Consider the following 7,032-nt stretch of genomic DNA (forward strand, 5'->3'; position numbering starts at 1 on the left):
AGTAATAATAATAAACTCTTAACTAGCTTTATTTATACATCTGTTATAAATTTTAGAAACCATTTGTATTTCATACTTTTCATCCCCTAAGGTTTTACTGGCATTGATTAATTAATTAGCTTGTAAAATAACCATGAGATTTGTATATCATGTGTTCATTCATTAGCAAATATTTATTTATGGATTCATTTATTCATTCAAGAAATATTTATTGCATGTTTAGTAATATTTTCAGTCTATGGCTTCAAAAAAAGAACAAGGTGTGAAACTTTCTTTTGCTGTAGTAAATTTAATAAATCTGATAAAAGATATGGACAGTTACGTGGGTAGTAAGAAGTTAAACAAAACAAAACTATGATTATGACCATGTTAAGTATGAATTCCCTGAAATACAGTGTTGGAAAAACTAATTCCATCTTGGAGGCAAGATAGTGGGTACATTTGAGAAATAGGAGTTTGAGGAGAATTATTAAACATATCAAAAGAGCTACATGAAGAATGCAAGAGAATGTCACGTAGGGAGATTACAAAGCTATGTCTACTAGTGTGGTGAGGGCCCATTCAATTATCTGCATGATCATGAGATTTCTTTTTATGGCAATGCTTAGCAATTTGAATAGAGGACCAGAGAAAGTGCACAGTTGTATTAAACCAGAATTGGAGTTTTGCCAAATACAGAAGAGAGTAAAACAGTTGGGCAAGAGAGTTGAAGAGACTGTCAAAAGAGCAGTTAAAATGATAGGCAGTGACTTCTAACCCTGAGTCTAATCGGAAGGAAGGAAGTGAAGATAGAAAGGTTGCTGATAGATAGGGAGAGTTAGAAGGGTCAAGGAATTAGAGGTGTTGATTAAATGGAAGAACAGTTGAAGAAAAAAATAACTGTGAGAAAGGCTCAGAGAAAGTTTTCAGGATTTAATGACTATCACATTCCAGACACTGTGCTAAATGCTTAGAAAGAGCAAAAGTCATGATTCCTGTTCCCAAGGGCTGCAGCTAAATATAGGAGATAAGAACTGGCATCAAGACACTGATACTACACAGGGATTTGTGAATAATCACAAGATAGAAATAAGCACAGGACTGTAGGCACAAAGAAGTCAGATCTGTTCTCATCTTAAGGGGTTTCATTAAGCCAGACTTAAAAAATGCACTACATTTCAAGAGAATGATTAGGTGATGTTGCGGGAAGAGGAGAAGTTTTCAGCCAAAGTTCAGAGAAAGGATATAGACAATGATGATCCCAGGGCCAGAAATTGTTAGAATTCAAAAAAACAGCATTTATCAATATGCAGGTTCTGACTCATTAGGAAGTTTTGAATTTTACTTGGTGTTTAGCATCTAGTTTTTTCCAAATACAACGAATGAGAAGAAAATACTAGACTGCATCACACTTAATAGCAGTAGGTATTATTTGTGAAAATATTGTTCCAGTTGCAATTGTACTTACATTTATGTATGTTGTTGTTAAATGGTGTTGAGTTGTAGATGACTCATAGAGACCCTGTGAATGAAAGACCTGAATACTTGTATAACTTTAATCATTTTGCCAAGTTCAAAGGGTTCCGGAGGCAAGCTATTTTGGAAGTGGATGCCACTCCTGCTTCCAGGCTTGTTTTAATCGGGGAGCGCCACCAAACACTGTCCACCATGGGTAACCATTATCACATTTGACACATCAGTGTCACAGTGTTCAGCCTCGCAGCAACCCCAAGTCCCCTCTGTACAGCAAATGTACAGACATAGTGCTTAGAAGAAACATTCTTAGAAGAATGTTTGACCAAAAACAATTAAAACCAGGCCTGAGGGCTGCAGATTAAAATCACCTACTTTTGGCTTGGTAGCATCACTTTCTATCCACTAGGCCAACAGAGCTCTCTCGCTGTAGAACATATACTAAAAGAATAATATACATATGAAACACTTATATTACATTATGTGGAAAATACATATGTGTAACATATTATATATAATAACTATATATAGTTATTGTTTTGTGAATAATATATATGTGTAACACATTATATTTGTTGTTGTTATGTGCCATCAAGTCATCTGCAACTTATAGCAACCCTATGTACAACAGCCCTAAACTCTGCTCTATCCTGTGCCAATCTTATTGTCTCTGACACCTACCACAGTTATCCCAGTCACTGAGTCAATCCATGTCATCGAGGGTCTTCCTCTTTTGTACTGTCCCTCTAACCTCTCAAGCATGATATCCCTCTCCAGGAATGGGTTCCTCCTTGCAACATGTCCAAAGTATGTCAGATGAAGCTTCAGAATCAGTTCACCCTCTCTAGGATGAAAATATTTGTTCTCCTAGCAGGCCATGGTATATTCAATACTCTTCTCCAGCGCCACAGCTCAAAGACATAAATTCTCTACACACACACACACACACACACACACACACGCATGCGTGCACTAAATTCAGGCTACAGTCTTTTCTTTTCTTTTTTTTTTTGTGTGTGTGTACCGTCAAATCAGATCTGACTGGTACAGGAGGAGATTGCTCCTCCTTCTCCAGCAGAACATCTTTGGATTCAAACCCCGTACCTCTGGGATTGCAGTGCAGCTTCTTGCCCCAAGGCCACCAGAGCGCCCCTTGGCTACGATCTTTTCAATCACTTGCTGTGACTTCGAGAGAGTCCCAGATATCCCATGGATTGTCAAAGAACAAATATATCTTGGAAAAAGTGCAGCCAGAATGCTCCTTGGATGCAAGGATGGTGAAGCTTCCTCTCACTCACTTTGGGCTTGTTGGTAGGATGGGCAATTCCATGGAAAGAGACATCATGGTTGTAAAGGTAGGAAGACCTTCAACAAGATGGATTGATACAGTGACTGCAGCAATGGGCTTAAATAAGTCAGAGAGGATAAGAAGGAAACAAAATAGGACAGGGTTCAAATCTGTTGTTCATAGAGTGGCTAAGAGTTGTACTCAATTCAGTGATAACAAACAACAAACAAAACACAACTCTCTGTGTGTGTGTGTGTGTGTGTGTGTGTGTGTGTGTGTATGTGTATTTGTTGTTGTTGTGTACCATCAAGTCAGAATGGACCCATAGCTGACCTTTCAGTGGGTTTTCAGAGGCAGTTAATCGCATGGGAGGAGATTGCCCATCCTCCTGCAGGGCAGCTGGTGGATTGAACCATGTTCCTTCAGGATTGCAGTGCAGATTCTTACCACTAGTCCACTAGAGCTCCTACACACACACACCACACCACACACACACACACACACACACACACACACACACACTATTATAACTTCTATTACCTATATCATGGGAGTAGAATGGGCAATCTCCTGTGCAATTGAACTGCCTCTGAAAACCTGCTCGAGAGTCAGCTACGTGTCAGTTCTGACTTGATGGTACACAACAAAAACAACAATATAATAATAACAACATAATATATATAAACTATATAATATGTAATATTATATATATCAACAGGTATATCTATTTCTTGGAAGCAGGAGTGGCATCCACTTCCTAAACACCATGCCTCCAAACCCTCTATGAACTGATAAATGTTGATAGTTAGAGAAAGACTTCAGGTCTTTTGTTCACAGGGTCACTAGGAGTCGTGTTTGACTTGAAGGTAATCAACAACAACACCAACATATATATTTCTTACTATGAATTTTTTAAAACACAAACTCATAAAAAAAACCAACCAACCCCCCGAAACCCTCGTACACCACAGAGCAGGCCAACTTTATTTGGTAAAATTGGAAACCAAGGTTTGAGAGAACAAACATTTTGCCTGATTTTGGAACCAGATTTTGTCATCACTAAAAGTGACTCTTGGTTAAGATTCCCCTTCACTTACACCAGATTTTATATAGATATAGATGATTAGATATAGATGAGATCTAGATCTAGATATAGATATCTAGTCTCAGGGTGAAACATAAATATGTTAGTGAAATAGCAAATATATTAGTGAAATGGAGTGCATAAGTCTGAGGGAATAGGCTAAGCAAAGTGAAAGCCTCACTTTCTAAGAAATATGAACTTCCGTTTTAGACAGTAGAGTCATTAAAGGGGTTAGAGTTAAGAGAAAATGGCCTGACTAGAGGGAATTTATGTAACCAAGGTCTGTGGAATGGATTATAGAGAGGAAGAGATTGGAGTCGTGTTTCCCCTTAGAAGTTTATTGATGTGGTCTAGCCCACTGCTTCTCAAACTTCAATGAGCAGATAAATGACCTAGTATCTGAGTCAGTAAGTCTAGGGTGAAGCCTGAGCTTCTGTATTTCTGACAAGAGCCAAGATGATGCAAATGTTACTGGTACATGACCACACTTAGAGTAACAAGAGACTGAGGAAGAAGCAATAAAGGCCAGATCACGGTAGTAGTGGGAAGAATGTAACGGAAGGAAACTCAGTGGGGAAACAACAGAGAAGTGTTCAGCCAAGACTTGTGTATGAAGAAGGAAAAATGGGTCCAAATACAACTGATTTAAAACCCATTGTCATCGAGTGGATTAAGAAGTGCAGCCATGGCAAGCTCTGGTGGTCTAGTGGCAAAAAGCTGCACTGCAATCCCAGAGGTACGCTTTTTGAATCCACCAGATGCTCTGCTGGAGAAGGAGGGACAATCTCCTCCTGTACCAGTCAGATCTGATTTGATCGTACACACACACATACACACACACACACAAATAATAAATTTTTTTAAAAATAAAGAACTGCAGTCATGACGTAGGATGGAGTAGAAATACCTCAGAGGGTTTCCAAGGTGATCTTTAACAGAGGCAGAAGGCCACTTCTTGACTTACAGGATCTTGACTTACAGGACTTCCAAAGGAGAAGAAAGGCTGACCTTTCGGTTAGCAGCAGCAGATCACTACATAACTAAGGCTCCTTTGAGTTTAACCAGAAGAATGTAGAGCTCTAGTACCAGCAATAGGAAATGTTGGTTTGGACAGGAAGATTCCTGTTGGATGTATTTTGAGTTTCTTGTTCGGGTGGGACATTCGAAGGGAAATGAGCAGCAGGCAACCAGAAATGACATTCAGGCTCTGAAGGGAGTTATGAGTTGGAGAGCTTAGGAAAGACGAGAGAATAGATAACCAAAAGAGCAGATGTATGAAGAGAAGGGAACTGAGAGCATACCTCTGCCTTCAGCAGATGGGAAGGGGAATGTTGTTGTTGTTGTTATGTGCCGTCGAGTCGCCTGCGACTCATAGCGACCCGATGTACAACAGCCCTAAACTCCGCTCTGTCCTGTGCCAATCGCACTGTCTCTGACACTCCCATCCCAATTATCCCAGTCACTGAATCAATCCACCTCATAGAGGCAGCCAGGAAATTAAAAGGCGCATTGCCATGGGAAAGTCTGTTGTTAGGGACCTCTCCAAAGTGCTGAAGAGCAGTGGTGTCTCTCTGGAGACTAAGGTGCGTCTGATACAGGCCATGGTCTTCGCAATCACCTGTTATGCATCAGAGAGTTGGACAATGACCAAGGAAGATAGAAGGAGAATTGATGCCTTTGAGCTGTGGTGCTGGAGAAGAGTATTGAGAATACCATGGACTGCTAGGAAAACAAACAGATTTGTCCTGGAGAGGGTTAAACCGGGTGGCTCCTTGGAGGCAAGGATTCTGAGGCTCCATCTAACTTACTTTGGACATGTTGTTGTTGGAAGGGGAATAGATGAGAAAAAGAGACCTGCTTTTAGGAATGTCGAGAACTCGGAAAATTACATCCTCAAGTCAAAGGAAGGGACCTTTTCAATAGAGTGATTTTGAGTATCACAAGCATCTGAAATACAACTAAGTCACAATCACAATTTTGTATTTAATCACGATTAAATAAAAAAATCACAACCTCAGCTGCAGGGAGCTCACAAATCTGTGAGGAATATACTACTATACCTCCTATTCACTTATTGACTATCTCATCCAACATTTTACATTTATGGCTATAAGTAAAAAATCTACTGCCTGACTCTTTTGCACATTAACAATGCATGGTTGGCAGTAATGAATACTGAAGTGTGAGTAATGCTGGTTGTGATGGTTAAGGTATCACTTTCGCTGGGCCATTTTCACATAACCATGAGTTTCACAAAATAACCTAGTCTTTGCAGTCTATCCATGTTGTCATTTGAGGAATAGACTATAAATAGATGCACTAGGGATATATGTTGTTGTTGTTATGTGCTGTCAAGTCACTTACGATTCATAGCAACCCTATGTACAACAGCCCTAAACTCTGCCCTGTCTGTGCCAATCGCACTGTCTCTGACACTCCCATCCTGATTGCCCCAGTCACTGAATCAATCCATCTCATAGAGGACCTTCCCCTCCTGCCGCTGTCCCTCCACCCTACCAAGCATGATGTCCCTCTCCAAGGACCGGTCTCTCCTCACAACATGTCCAAAGTATGTAAAAGGGATACATAGGCGCACAAAGAAAGGAGTTCTGTAATTTACACAAGTGGAAGTAGGGATAATTCTACAGTGAGCGCAAACGTGAAAATGATGGGCTATCTGAAAGAACTTGATGTATTCTAAGAACTAAAAATAAGGCTGCAATTTGGAATAAAAGCCCTCTTGATAAAGTGGTTGAACACTCAACTGTTAACCAGGTTAGTGGTTCCAAGCCACTAACCACTCCATGGAAGAAAGATATGGCAGTTTGTTCCCATAAAGATTACAGTCTAACATACCTTATGGGGCAGTTCTACGGTATTTTTAAGTGTTAATGTGAATCAGAATCAACTCAGTGGCAATGACATTGGAGTTTAGAACAGCATGGTTGATAGTGGCTAGCATGAGACAGAAAGGGAGTAGGAAATAGAGAATAAGGGCCCTGCTGTGAAAGACTGTTACATTTAAGGAACTGCTAAGTGCTTTTAATTAAGGATGGGGGGTGGGGATTTTCTTTTTCTAAGGCTCAGTGGTAACAGTGGAAGGAGAGCAATGCTTGGTCCTGAAATATTCTATTTCCCCACCCTGCACCCTCCTTGGTTCCCCCCTTTTTATTGAACTTTTTATTATTATTATTAATTTTAATGAAAA

At 40.0% G+C, this 7,032-nt stretch overlaps 1 protein-coding gene across 2 annotated transcripts in view; it reads left to right on the top strand.

Annotated features, from left to right (window-relative positions):
* CDK15 (cyclin-dependent kinase 15) overlaps positions 1 to 7,032 on the top strand; it is a 137,378-nt gene that overhangs the window by 37,868 nt on the left and 92,478 nt on the right. The gene's annotated exons all lie outside the window — the stretch shown is intronic.

Source organism: Elephantulus edwardii, unplaced genomic scaffold (assembly GCF_000299155.1).
Source record: "Elephantulus edwardii isolate Elephantulus edwardi_28Jun2011 unplaced genomic scaffold, EleEdw1.0 scaffold00075, whole genome shotgun sequence".
NCBI classification, from domain to species: domain Eukaryota; kingdom Metazoa; phylum Chordata; class Mammalia; order Macroscelidea; family Macroscelididae; genus Elephantulus; species Elephantulus edwardii.